At 43.6% G+C, this 15168-nt stretch overlaps 1 protein-coding gene across 1 annotated transcript in view; it reads left to right on the forward strand.

The window, feature by feature from the left end:
- The first annotated feature begins 5177 nt into the window (after positions 1-5177).
- Positions 5178-15168, forward strand: part of EFEMP1 (EGF containing fibulin extracellular matrix protein 1) — a 104331-nt gene continuing 94340 nt past the window's right edge. The window contains exon 1 of the mRNA XM_075596218.1: positions 5178-5368. The gene's annotated coding sequence lies outside the window, so the exon portion shown is untranslated. The remainder of the gene's footprint in view (positions 5369-15168) is intronic.

Raw genomic sequence — 15168 nt, forward strand, 5'->3', positions numbered from 1 at the left:
ATTCTACAGGCCGACGGTGGCCCTCGGGTGGTCCCCATGGGTGTCCAAGGATCCCCGCTTGCCTGCAGTACCAATTATGTGCCCCAAATAATTAATTAAAAATACATAAATACTTTTAAATAAATATACACACACACACACACCCGCCCCCTAACACATACAGTACAGTAATGGGCAACATTACTATTATCCACATATGGATAATAATTAATTTGCCTATTTCAAATACAAGAAGCATCAGAAATAAAATAAATACATTTTGCACTCACCCCTGCCAGGCACCCACGATGAAGGCTGTCCTCATCCTCACCCCGTCCCTGCCCTCCGGTGCTGCAAAAAATACACAAGAATAAAAAGAGACAATATAATGTCCCCTAACCCCTTAATCACCTTAGCGGTTATTAACTGCTAGAGTAATTAAGGGGTTAACCCACCCTCACCCACTACCCACCTGGGAGGCCTAACCACCCTCCCCCACTACCCACATGTGAGGCCTAACCACCCTCACCCACTACCCACCAGGGAGGCCTACCTACCCACCCTTGGGGAGAATACCCCCTTCACCCCCCACTACCCATAATTAAAACACTACACAGACCAGCCCCACTACCCACTGCCCAGGCCCCACAATACATTACCATATTTAATAAACATTAATACATAACCCAACCACCCCCTGTGCCCCCCCCCCCCCATAAAAACATGATTTATTATTTTACATACAGGGTTAATACCCCAGGCCTAGGCTAGGTGCCATGGGCCTCCAGGTGGTCCCCGTGGGTCACTGTGGGCCACAATGGGGTCCACGGGTGGGCCCGTGGGTGTCTGGGGTCCTCGGGTCATCCCCATAGGTGTCTTAGGCCCTCGGGTGGTTCCCATGTGTCTGGGGGCCCTCAGGTGGTACCTGCAGGTCTGGGGGGGGCCCCAGTACGTCCCCGCAGGTGTCTCCCGGTACTTCCCCACAGGTGTCCCCTGGTACTTCCCCGCAGGTGTCCCCTGTGGGTCCACAGGTGGTACCTGTGGCCATCCGGGGGTCCTCAGGTGGTCTCCATAGGTCCCCGCAGACCTAAGGTACCAACCCTGTATGTAAAATAAAAAATAAAACATGTCCTACATTTAAATAAAATCAACCCCGCTCCTCACCACCAAAACACATACAGTACAGTAATGTGCAAAATAACTATTATCCAGATATGGATAATAGATTATTTGCCCGTTATTAATCACATAAACCAGCATAAATAAAGTAAATAAATACAGTTTTACTTACCACAGCAATATGATGGATGTCAGGATACAGCAGGTGTATTTTTGCCAGAAAAATACATAGCAAATACATTCTAATGTTCCCTAACCCCTTAATTACATTATTAGTTAATAACCACGAAAGTAATTAAGGGATTAACCCACCCTGCCCCGATACCCACCCACGAGGCCTAACCACCCTCCCCAGGCAATTACCCCCACCCTTCACCCATTAATGTGTACAGTTCCTTCATCATGCCCATATATAATAAATATATATAATATGGGCATGATTAACCAATATACAAAGAAATGGTTAAGGATTACCAAAACATGCCAAAATAAAAACATCACATTGCAAAATAAAACACTGCTCTTCTTAAAATCCAAACACCACATAGCAAAATCAAAATCAAAACATCACATGGCAAATCAAAATCAAATCATCACATAGCCAAATATCAAACACAGCACATCTCCAAATAAAATCCTGATTTAGCCAAATGTAAAACCCACCACATCTCAAAATCAAAAATTCCATAGCCAATTAAATATCTAACAAATGCCAATCAAACACTTGAATGAAACAGAGTGTACATGATGCAAATAATCTGTGCATCATGTAACACTATGCCAATCAATGTTCAAACTAAAAGAAACAATTACAAACAATATACAATGCCATCCAAACAATAAGAAAATCAAAACAAAGGCTTTTATCTAATTGGTTTACTACACCTCCTTTGGGTAATGCTTTTCAATAAATACATTTTTTTTTTTACACTTTAACCTACTGTAGCTCCCTTGGCAGTGTACTGCTGTTCTTTATTTTTTACTAAAGGGCCTTACAGGTAAAGAAAGCCCCTACAGTTAGAGCTCTTTTATACTGTGTGCGACCGTGCGTGCGCGCGTGCCTGTGCGAACGCACGTACACATTCCGCACGCTTTTTGTGTGTATGCTGTGCGCGAGTGAGGTACTGTATGTGTATGTATGTGTATGTGTGTGTGTGTGTGTATGTATTTGTGTGTGTTTAAATAAGTTTCAAAATAAATAAATACTTTAATAAATTGTTTATTAACATTGTATATACACTCACACACACACATATACACACATATACACACATTTCAGCGGCAGTAGCGGCGCAAATTCTTTATTTTCTTCATCCTCTGTCGGATGGTTGCACGCTCACTGCCTCAGCCAACTACACTGGCGACACACTTTATTCGAGCTCGGCTAGTCCCACGAATTCGGGTATACCCGGGTGTATTGAGGTTTGTGACTGTTTTCTGCCCGAGTGCATTGAGGTATTTTCCAGGCAGGGATTGAAGCATTTTATTCCCGCTGGCTGCAATACTGCACAGTATATATATATATACTGCATTACAATTCATGAATTTATGCCATCTGGTAGACACGCGAAGCATTGCAGCCTATTAAATCCTAATCATTATCATTTAACAGATCAGCCGCCCGTCAGCCAGGCATGAACCCAGGCTGGGAAGGCAAACGCAACGGGGCTTGTCAGAGGTGAGGAGCGGCGCATTCCAGGTATCTGCCAGGTACATACTGGGTATTTGCTCGAATAAAGTGTGTCGGTGCAGTAAAACTGCGCTTTTCCCCATTCAAAAAACCATTGCAGTGCAATACATAAAACAAATACAAACAAATACAAGCCATACAGTACAATAATGGGCAAAATTCCGATTATCCAGATCTGGATAATAGCACATTTGCCCATTCAAAATAAAATAATAGCCAGCCAACACTAAGTAAATTAAAGTTCTTCTTACCCCTGCCAGGATGATGGCCACCCTAATCACCGTCCTCCATGTCCTTCTCGTTCTCCGTGGGCAGCAACATTACAATAAAAAAACTAACTACGAGGACTCTAACCCCTATAATCACCATAGCGGTTATTAACCGCTATAGTAATTAGGGGGTTAACCCCCCTCCCCCGCTACCCACCCGTGAGTCCTAACCACCCTCCCTAGGGCAACTACCCCCACCCCCTCTACCCATAGATTGTCATAATGGTAAACCATGCCCCAAAAATGGGCATTAATTGCCACAATGGCAATGAATGGGCAAGCTAAAACAAAAGAGCCACAAAATAAAAAACCATGACATTTAAATAAAAACAAGCATTTGGCAATAAACCTATTGATTGTGACGGTGGTAAAACCATGCCCACAATATGGGTATGGATTGCCACTATGAACATGAATGGGCAACCTATAAAAAACACATAACAAAAAATACAATACATTACAATGAAATAACAAAGAAACATTTGCCAAAAAATGCATTGATTGTCACTGTGCTTATATATACCCAGAAAGGGTCATAGATAAACACATTGGCAGTCATTTGGTAACCTAAACAAAATACACAATTAAATCAAATACAATCAATGAGTTTATTACATTTGCTATATTCAACCCTGTCCTACTCCGGCACAATCTCTTGACCCACAACGCAATGCTCATCAATAGCCTGATGCGAAGAAGTCCACGATCCTCTGTTGATTGAAGAGACATCTCCTGTAAATTCTTTCCTTTCTTTTCTTCTCTTCTTTATAATCCAAAGGGGCCAGAGATGTTGCCCTGACGTCTTCTTGTTGCCCCGACGTCTTGAGCTCAAATGAGACTGGACAGACCTTATATAAGGCCTGTAATGTCACATTTGAGTGTCAAATGGTACACCCCCAATCCAAATTGTTGGTGTACCTTGTGACAGCTTCTTTTTTTTTTTTAAAGATGTGACGTCATCAAAAAGGTAGTGAAGCTAGATGATGTTATTGTATTTTAATGTTTATTGAGATAGAGGGGGTGGGTGATGGGGGTAGTTGGCCTAAGGTGGGAGGTTAGGCCTGCCCGGTGGGTAGCAGGAGGGGTTAACCCCTTCAGTAACATAGCGGTTACCACCGCTATGGTATTGAAGGGATTAACTCCACCCGCTACCTTCCTGGAAGGCCTGACCACCCACCCTGGGCCAAGTACCCCCATTCACCCACCCCCTCTACCACCAATAAACCAGGTACTGTGGCTTAACCCCTTCATTGCCTTAGCGGCGAGCCGCTAAGGTAATGAAGCTGTTTTAATGTTAATTTTAATAACAGAATATTGAAGCAGGGGGTCTTCTGAGGTGAACCGCATTCATTTCAGCCTCGGGACACCCTGCTTCCCGAGTTACAAGCCCCAGTATGGAGTGCTGGTATCTGCGTGCATTAATTAAATCTCTTGTGTCACGTCACTGGGACATTTAAACACACAGGAGATACCGGCACCTCCTAATGGGCCTGTAACTTGGAAAGCAGGGGATCCCCAAGGCTGAAATGAATGCGGTTGAGCTCAAGATCGCCTGTAAGAGCTGTACATGGAGACGCAGCTCTCTCTGTGCAGTTCTTCCAGGCTGCAGTATAAGCAAACACAAGGGGGGGTGGGGGGGGGGGAAACTAAGAAGTGTGAAGTTGCATGTTTTTTTACCAAACTATAAAAAATTGTGATTTTTCTTAGTGAATACCGTTTTGACACACATTTCTTATAGTGCAGTAAGAAAATGCAAACGGCAATGCACTGAACTTATCGAAGTTTAGTGAATAGGCCCCTATAGCTGTAATAGATACAATATGTTAGCCAGAGTTAAAGTTAATATCTATGTAAATATAGAAAGGTAGAATTCTTGATACATTGTCTGTGCCAAAGAGCTTTAAAACCTTTTACATGCTACGGTATGGTATATTGAATGTCTGTCAAATATACAAAATTATATATAAATATAAAAATGTAGTTTACGATATTTTAATTGGAATATTCAGTTTGTAAATGAGTTGGCAGGATCAGTTAACACATCACATATGCTTAAATAATGGGTGGAAATATAACAGAAAAAGAGGAGTGTCTTTAGAATTAGTCTAAAATGAATACCTCCTTTCAACACTGTATGTGCCTGGAGCAGCAGAGCATTGATCTTTTCCCTGAGCTCTCAGCTTCTTGCGATTGTCAAAATAATTGCATACACAACTGCACACGTTGCTTTTCATTCCTGACTTCATCACTGCAAAGCAAACTGCGTTTGTGATTTGGAAAAGGAGGAAATATTAACATATTTCAGAGAAAGGTAAAGACTCAGTTTGTACATTAATGTGCTGGTTATGCAGAGAGTTTATATGTTTGTGTTGCATGTGTTTGAGGCAGATTATACAGATGTAGCAGGATTTATTGTCTCTGGTATCGGGGCAAGCTACGCGACCGCGACTGTCCCGGCACTGGATTATCACTGTGGGCTATACGATCCAGAAGCATGGACCCCCTGCAGCGCAACCACGGCAGACACTGCCTCCGAAGCCACGGCTTTTTGTTGCTTTATCAGCCGTGGTGTCCGAGACAGTAAGTCTTGCAACATCTTTATGTGAAATGATGCAGTTTGCCCAAAGTAAAACATAGCTGTTTGTTCTGTTTTAGATTGTAAGCTTTTTAAGGGTAGGGACATCCATAGCTATTGTTTATAATGTTGGTGTTATACATCCTGTATATTTTATTGCTTTTATTCTAAGATAATTGTATGAATATTAAATACATGTTGCTCGTGTTTGTCACGGGCAACATGTTAACCCATTACCCGCCAACTTTGCAATACTTCAGAGGGCTCTTTCTTTGATAACAATAGTATGCCTGGTATTTTTCATTGTCATGGCAAATGCTGGGTGACCCTTACTTCATGTATATGATAAAAAATAGCACTATGCAAACTTGAACATTTTCCCAGTGCACAGTAATCAAAATAACCATAAAGATAAGGGGGACGTTATTAAGATTGTAGTTTCCTTGCATTGGATTTTGTGCTAAGACATTAGCTTGTGCTTAAAAAAAAAACAGTGCATGTTGTATCTTACTGAAATTTACAAATGGTATGGAAATTAGAATGTTTAAAAGGCAAACATACAGACAGATAAATGGAGGTAAATCATTATTACAGGTGCATCTCTGAAGACCCAACCTGTATTGTTTTGACCTCTCGTAAAGTTTTGAACAAAGTACTTTTTTGCATATCATATACAAAGTAAACTAATCTCAATGTAATTGTACCCATCAGCTATAAAGATTAGAATGCCTAGAATTAAGTTTATTTCACTAAATAAAATTATTTTGATAGGATTAACCTTTTGTATTCATAATGGCCAAGTGTATGGAAAAGAACATATTAGAATGATCTCATCTATCTCTTAAGATAACACTGCAGAGTCGCTAATTTGATTGATGCCCCAATATATTAGCATATAATAAAGTTACTATATGAATAAACAGTGTTAAGACTAAATGTAAAGAGACTAGGGCAGTTGCCTTTTGTGTCATTCTGCACTAAACCAATAAAGTTTGCAAAATGCAATAATAATAATCTCACATGAGTATTACTGTGCATGTGGGTTTGATTTTGGGTGTCTCCAGTGTTCTACATATATCAGAGTTAACTTTGCACTGGATATTGCCAGCAAGCAGTAAATGAAAGAAATTAAATCAATGTGAATGTCGTATAACCAATCTATGAAGTTCAGATGTCATAGCTCTCCTGACACAAGGCGACTCTTTCTATCCATCTGCATGATACATTTTTCTATGACTTCGGGACTGCATATGTATAGGACACATGCGTTTCCAAATGTTATGGATCTGTACATGAAAAATATGTTTCTACTCAAAAAGCAATTAAGCCTTTTAAAAATGCATTCATCTTTCAAATGATGACATATTACTTGGTTACTATTCCCTAATAGCAAATAAAAAAAATAAAAACCAAAATACGTGCAGTTCCTAAAAACAATAGGAAAGGGGCTGCTACTCATTGTTCAGGAAAGTAGACAATATTTATGAGCCTGATACTGTACACATACTGTATAAGCAGTGAGTGTGGACCCATATCAACAAAGCACCTCCCTTAATGCTTCATCAAGGACAACTTTGTAACTGCTTATGCATAAATGAAAATACCTGTAGCTCCTCCTTAAAGACACAGTAAAAACAGAACGTTAAATTATCAACATAAAAACAGAACGTTAAATTATCAACATAAAAACAGAACGTTAAATTATCAACATAAAAACAGAACGTTAAAAGCAGTGTTATATATATATATATATATATATATATATATATATATATATATATATATATATATATATATATATATATATGTAGCCCTGTGTAATTTTGGGGTTACATGCCTCTCTCCTCCTGTGCAATAATCCCTATTAAAAGGGAAGGTTTGCCAGGAGTAATCATGAGGTTTGCCCTCATCCCCTGTGATGTGTATTGTGTAGTGAAGGAAGTGACATCATGCTCTGTGTCCAATTACAGTGACACAGGGGTGGTGCCTACTGGAGCTATATAGTATGCAACACTTCCTGAATTTAGGTGTGTGAGTGTCTCATCCCACTTGAATGAGACTGTCTGACCCACCACACTGCCAGGGCTCTGGCAAGGATTGTGGCCCTCCCTTAGGGGAGAGGTGGGCAAACTATTCCCCTTACTCTATTAGAGAGTAAGGGAAGAGCAAGGACAGCTTCTAGGGCCCTGACTAGGAGTAGTGTCCAGGGACTTCCTTGAGGTGGGCAACCTTTATGATGAGCGGCTAGAGACCGGCCGCAATGATGGGCAGTCTGCCACTAAAGATGTTAATAAAGAATGTACAACATGAAAGAACCTTCTTGCCTGAGAGTGGAGTAATTCAGGGAGAAGCTGCACCCAGAGGTTCTCTTCCAGAGACTCCTCCCTGCGGTTGTGGGGACCTGGAAGAGATGGAGGCACTGTACCAGAAGTGAGTAGTTCTCAGCATTACCTCATGAGCCAGTCCTGATGTATTTCCCCATATCACCGCGGAAGACTCAGGAGTTCTGTAAGCCAACAGGTGCACCACACTACATTACATGTAACATGGGGCAGTTTCCTCACTTAAGGGGCAAATGTGAGATTGGGGGGGGGGGGAAACACCGTTACATTTTTGGAGGCGCTGCTGAGATGCATCAGGACAGGCTTTAGCTAGGCAAACTGAGGAAAGGAGCATGTATGCTACCAGGAAAGTGCTGCGGAGTGGAAGGGAGCCTAGGGGTAGTCAGGGGTAGAATGTCTGCTCGCAAAGCACACCCTAGATGCCCCTGTATGGTGTGAAGTAGATCTGGATACAGGGCTATTGCTGTTCTAGTCACAATGAGGCAGCTAGTCGTAGGATGCCTGAAGGGGTAGCCTGGTTAACGTGGGTCAGGAACTCCTGAGAGGGTCTGCGCTAGGTGAGGCCAACAGTAGGTGATGCCCTAAGTACTGCATGGAGAAGCGCAGAGTACTTCTAGCCAGTAACCAGACTACTAACCACAGAGCACGTATACTGGACTGATACCGCATACACAGCATACACAGAAAAAGTTTAGCCTAGCCTGAGGTAGTGCAACACAACTGAGTAAGACACACTTGCGATACATGTACATATGCACTGACATCAGAGGAGCACCATGTGCGATTGCAGAGAAAAAGTAAAGATGGCGACTATAAGTGATAAGCTCCCACGCGGTGCGGAGAGCCTAAAATGGTGGTTTGCGCCAGAGATGGGAAGCCACGTGATGTGTGGACAGTGTAGGAACCTTGTGAGAAGACGTCTATACTGAGTAGGCTGTGGAGTGGCTAGCAAGCCGTGGCCGCACCTTTATTGTCCTGCCTGAATTCCCGGGGTGCAACCCAGGAGGATAGCTGTGAGGACATTGCAATTATGTATGAGAAGGCGGATGGAGTATCTGATTGCTAGAAGGTGATTACTATTCAAGTTACAACTGCTATTAGTCGGGATTGCAGAGCGATCCAAAATGGCGGCTCCCGCTTCCCTGGGAGACCGCGTGGGCTGTGTGCAGAAAATGATTTTACAGAAACCTGGCTGGGAGTGGCGCAAAAAAGAGAACCCCACCCTGATCGGGGAAGTGGCGCGAAAGCCATGGCCGCGCCCTCCTGGGATGTGAAAGGCTCAGAGCCGATTCTGGGTTATGACGCGAAGCTGTGGGACCCTCCTCTAATCTCCACCAGAGGGAGGGGTCCCTGCATCTGCCAATGGAAGTCTGAACTGACTGAGGAAGGAGCCGGATGTGCGCTTGCTCTCCCTCAGTTGCGAAGAGCTGGTGAGCAAGAGAGACTGTTGTGCCGTGTGTCTCCCTTAACCGGTGCAACTAATAGCTGTGCCATGGCGTACTTTGACATACACCCCTATCAACTTCCAGGAGGCTTCCTGGTAGTGAAGACGGGTGATCGAGAGATTCTAAGGTGTCTATGTATCCAGTGTAGACTACCGGGCGTAGAAGCCAGTACGACGTGATATGCCCTCAATGCGGCATCCACTACTTGTGGGCCGTGGAGCTGTTCGTGCCTGGGCACGCGGAGGCGGGAGGAGATACTGCCATGCTGACGGCTGGGGCCTTGCCAAAAATCAAGAAAGAGGAGGTCGATCCCGGAGAATGGGGATCACTACTAATGATGGTGCCCAAGAAGGATAGCGCTGAGGCCTGCAACCGCAGCGAGAACCAGGAACCTCGCTGTCGGTCCCCTGCAGAGGTACCCTTACCATCCTCAGCATCCGCTTCGTCAGATGATGAGAACGTAAGCCGTGCATCAGTGGTGATTTGCCTACCGGCGGGCCACTACAGCGGTGCTGAAAAGAAGGAAGAGTTACTTACCAGTGACCTCGAGCTGTTGAGTATAGAAATTCCCCGACAGCACGCGCTGGTGCGACCGAAGCAGCGGAAGAATCCCACGGCAATTGCGACTCCCAGCGTGTCAGCGGAAGAGGATCCCATCGCAAGCCAGCAGAGTGGTGAGATACCCTCTTACATTCCACAGGCTCCGATGGAGGCGGCCGAAGAGAAAGGCCCGACCAAGGCCCAAGTGGAGCTGAAGGGCGACGTCGAATATCCGGCACTGGACGTTGAGATGGAGGAGGAAGTTCAGGTGGGGGACCCCACCCAAGATGGCGCGCCCTCACGAGATAATGATGACGTCACTTCCGGTAGCAACAGCGGAGCCAACCGGAAGCATCCATCATCACAGCTGATCAGTACCAGTCTGTCCCAGGAAGAAATGGACAGTTATCAGCAAGCGGTGAAAAATCGGGGCAACAAGAAGAGTGGTGAGCCTGCTCTGCCCAAAGTCACAACGGGTCGTTGCATAGCCAAGTTGTTAATTACGCTGCCGCAACGTAAGAACACTTCTCCCTTCCCTCTGCCCAAGGTCACTGCCCCTATCCCTGCCCCTGTCACGTCTCCCTCGGGGTCCCGCTCGAGCCAAGGGTGGACTGGGGAGTCACGGGACACGTCGGAGGAACGGCCTGGGTCAGCTATGGACTGGGGGGACTGTTTTACATCTGATGAGGGGTCGGGGAGGGAAGTAGTACCTGCTGTGACACCCCCGAAAATGAATCCCACAAATTATACCCATATTGTAAGGGGAAGGCCAAAACGTTATGGGACTGACACCCGTTCAAATACTTGCTCCGGTGTCTCTTCTGGTGGAAAGACTGATGGGCCTGAGAATGAGCTAGCAGTAAAGAAGCAGTCGTCGGAGCATAGCACCAAGTGGTGGGCTGCGTTGTATGAGGGGTATTCTGAGTGGTTGGACCGCACCAGATTTATCTTAATGCGAGGAGATGTAGTTGATCACTGGTGGGATGTGGGTTAATACTCGGCTGAAGAAAGCCACGAGGAGTTAGTAAGGAGGTGGGATGAAATTCAGAAGGGAATAGTCATCCCAAAGGGGTCCTCTATACTATATGATCTCATTGCCCCTGAAGAACCCCTGTCATGGGCACTGCCAGGCAAAGCAGGGAATAAGAGGCTGGTGAGGATAAGCAGGGCTGAGAGGGCCATAGTAGCGAGATATAAACAATCTCATGGATTGGAGTATCCTTATGTTCCCGAGCCTCTAATGCAGGAGATAGAGGACAATCGGGGTACCTGGCTAAGGGAAGCAGTGGAGGACTACCTTAAATCAAAGTCTAGTTACTCTGAACACAGAACAGAGGCTAGGATATGTTATCTGATGAGGGTTTGGAGTGTCGGGTGCAACATTTACATGCATAAGATGGAGTATAGACAAGAAAATGGGCCACCTAGATCATACAGTATTACAATTATTGATCACAAAGGGCGAGCGGTAAAGAAGCCTGACCCCAGACATTACTATTGAAGTTTGGATTCTCCTACGGAGTAATCCTAGTAGTACCCTATCTGTAGTAATATGATGGTTCTGAATACAGTAATGCGGTTATGATGATTAGGCATTATGTTGAATTATGTATGGTGTGTGCCAATGCATTTTTGTATTGATGATATTGGATCCACCAGAGGGAGATTGTAGCCCTGTGTAATTTTGGGGTTACATGCCTCTCTCCTCCTGTGCAATAATCCCTATTAAAAGGGAAGGTTTGCCAGGAGTAATCATGAGGTTTGCCCTCATCCCCTGTGATGTGTATTGTGTAGTGAAGGAAGTGACATCATGCTCTGTGTCCAATTACAGTGACACAGGGGTGGTGCCTACTGGAGCTATATAGTATGCAACACTTCCTGAATTTAGGTGTGTGAGTGTCTCATCCCACTTGAATGAGACTGTCTGACCCACCACACTGCCAGGGCTCTGGCAAGGATTGTGGCCCTCCCCTAGGGGAGAGGTGGGCAGACTATTCCCCTTACTCTATTAGAGAGTAAGGGAAGAGCAAGGACAGCTTCTAGGGCCCTGACTAGGAGTGGTGTCCATGGACTTCCTTGAGGTGGCAACCTTTATGATGAGCGGCTAGAGACCGGCCGCAATGATGGGCAGTCTGCCACTAAAGATGTTAATAAAGAATATCCAACATGAAAGAACCTTCTTGCCTGAGAGTGGAGTCATTCAGGGAGAAGCTGCACCCAGATGTTCTCTTCCAGAGACTCCTCCCTGCTTTATGGGGACCTGGAAGAGATGGAGGCGCTGTACTAGAAGTGAGTAGTTCTCAGCATTAGTTCATGAGCCAGTCCTGATGTATTTCCCCATATCACCGCGGAAGACTCAGGAGTTCTGTAAGCCAGCAGGTGCACCACACTACATTACATGTAACATGGGGCAGTTTCGTCACTTAAGGGGCCAATGTGAGATGGGGGGGGGCGGGGAACACCATTACATATAGATGCAAACAATGTTCTTCATTATTAATCACAGTTATCCCAAAGGCAAAACTCATTTATATATCAAAAACCTAGTCTATGCGTGCACGTACAATTTATTAATAATAAAAGAAATGACCTTGCTAATATGAAAAAGTATACAGTGATTACTTTGTAATGGAGGAAGCCTGGTATGTAAACAAACTTAATCAGTATTTATAGCATCAACAGAGCAGGTACAACACGTAATGTTTCTGGACCAAATTGTCCTTTCCTCAAACCATACACCTGGTCCTGAAATGTTACGTGTTGTACCTGCTCTGCTGATGTTATAAATACAAAGTAAGTTTGCTTACAGTACATACCAGGCTCCTGTGTGCTTCCATAAAATAAGGGAACTGCTGCACACCTACTGTATGATAATGAAAAATATAAATACATATACCGGTGCTCCTGGTTCAGGATTCTCTGTCCAATAGTAACTGAAAAGGAAGGAATAAGCAAGGCACAATGGATTTTTATACTGAAAATTTATTGCCAAAAGGTCCGACATGACGTTTCGGCCTCACGTGGCCTTTCTCAAGGATATACTCTTGAGAAAGGCCGTGTGAGGCCGAAACGTCACGTCGGATCTATTGGCAATAATTTAGCAGTATAAAAATCCATAGTGCCTTGCTTCTTCCATCCTTTCCTGTGTGCTTCTTCCATTACAAAGTATTCACATTATTCTGGATCCAGCTTTGAGACACCGGGGTCGACGGAGGGTGAGCACCAGTGAAGGAATCATTTATTAACTCTTTATAAATAGCAGTGTGCCACTATCCCCATATCTCTTACCATTAAAAAGTATACAGTTCATAAAGAAAATGTTGTTTAGTCAAAGCAGCTACTGTAGCATTCCAATGTGATAAACATGCATGTGACCACTAAACCTATATTGGCATATTTATTCCATAAGCGTGGTTATAATCTGTCCCATTGATGGTTCCTTTTTATCAGTATCTACAGTGTGTGCAGGGCTAAGAAATTGTATTTATAATATTAGCAGAATAATAGAAAAATCATTAAAACTATTTCTCAGACTAGCTTAGAAATAGTCCAGGTGCCTTTTTTTTTTTTTTTTTTACATTTTTTAATTAATTAATTTTAAAAGGTGACAGCTTTTACTCCCTAAAAAAGTTTTGCCCTGTATTTGGTTTCCCGTAAAAAAAAAAAAAAAAAAAACACAGTTTCAAGAGTAACACCTGGAAAGGGCAAAAGATGAAGGTACAGTTCATAGGTAAATCACATATTCCCATCAGTTATATTAAGAAAATGAATCATCATTTTATATAAATAACAAATAATTTGTATATCTTTTAAAAAGGGAAAGGATTCCAGATTTTAAACACATGAGTTATACATGGGCTTCTACACCAACCCTAAAAAGGTTGGTGTAGAATGGGATTTTTTTTTTATACCAATAGCCACCCCATGTGATTTGAGATAAAAAGTCATGTCAGCCAAAAGACTATCATTATTCTACAAAGGTGTGATAAACTAATAGATTTAGTCATAAAATTATGTATATGCCTCAAACCCAAAATGTGGTGTACACTACATTAATAGTGACCAAAAGAAAGTAATATTCCTAGTCAACCGTTTTTAAGAGCTTGAAACCACTCCTGTAAAAAAAATGGTCTTGAGTTGCCTAAATTCTTAATAAAACAGAGCAATATAAAACCCACAAAAAAAAACACACACAGTGGGAGAAAATGTTAAGGTACAGTATTACAAAAAAGTGTTATTCATTGTAAAAATGGCTTAAATACACATTAGTTAGCAAAATAGCAGTAAAAATGCTGAAACAACACTAAAACTGATTAGACACAGCACTATAGAACTGAAAAGATTGAAATCCTGAAACTGATTCCAAATGGCTCTACATCTGGTCACCTTCTTTGTTGAATCCCAACATTCTGACAGGAAAGGGAAGCACCTGCCTGAGATTTTACCAGCTATGGTCAGGTCCTTAAAAGTAGGCTTAATAGTGTACATATACATAAATCCTGTAAAATATGGGCAGAAAGTAAAAAATGAATACAAGGCATAAACAAAAGTGGGCATTTATTCTCATATTCACTAGTAAAAATACCGGACTAAATTGTGTGACTGTTATGGCCTTTTTAAATGTATTTGAAGTGGCCAATCACACTGCAATCGACCAAAAACTGCTGTTCAAGTCAATGGAGGTTGACAGACGATGTATAACGGTGCTCGTCTCAGATCACGAAGCAGACCTGCAGGGCTAAGGTAGTGGTATACTGTATATTCACCGACCAGAGCCAAGGGACAGAGTCCTGTTAGAGTAAATGTAGTCGAATTGCAGGCAGAGAATCTAGGCAGGCGGCAAAGGTGCAGAGCCAGCGTCACAGGCTGAGGTCAAGGCAGGCGGCAAAGGTGCAGAGCCACCGTCACAGGCTGAGGTCAAGGCATGCAGCAAAGGTGCAGAGCCGGGGTCACAGGTTGAGATCAAGGCAGACAGCAAAGGTGCAGAGCCGGGGTCAAAGGCTGAAGTCAAGGCAGGCAGCAAAGGTGCAGAGCCAGGGTCACAGGCTGAGGTCAAGGCAGGCAACAAAGGTGCAGAGCCGGGGTCACAGGATGAGGTCGTGGTAGGCAGCAAAAGTGCAGAGTCAGGGTCACAGGCAGTCAAGGCAGGCAGACGGCTGCAGAGTCGGGGTCAAAGGCCTGTTGCTGTCAACAACATGGAATCCACAGG

This window comes from Ascaphus truei, chromosome 4 (assembly GCF_040206685.1).
Source record: "Ascaphus truei isolate aAscTru1 chromosome 4, aAscTru1.hap1, whole genome shotgun sequence".
NCBI lineage: Eukaryota > Metazoa > Chordata > Amphibia > Anura > Ascaphidae > Ascaphus > Ascaphus truei.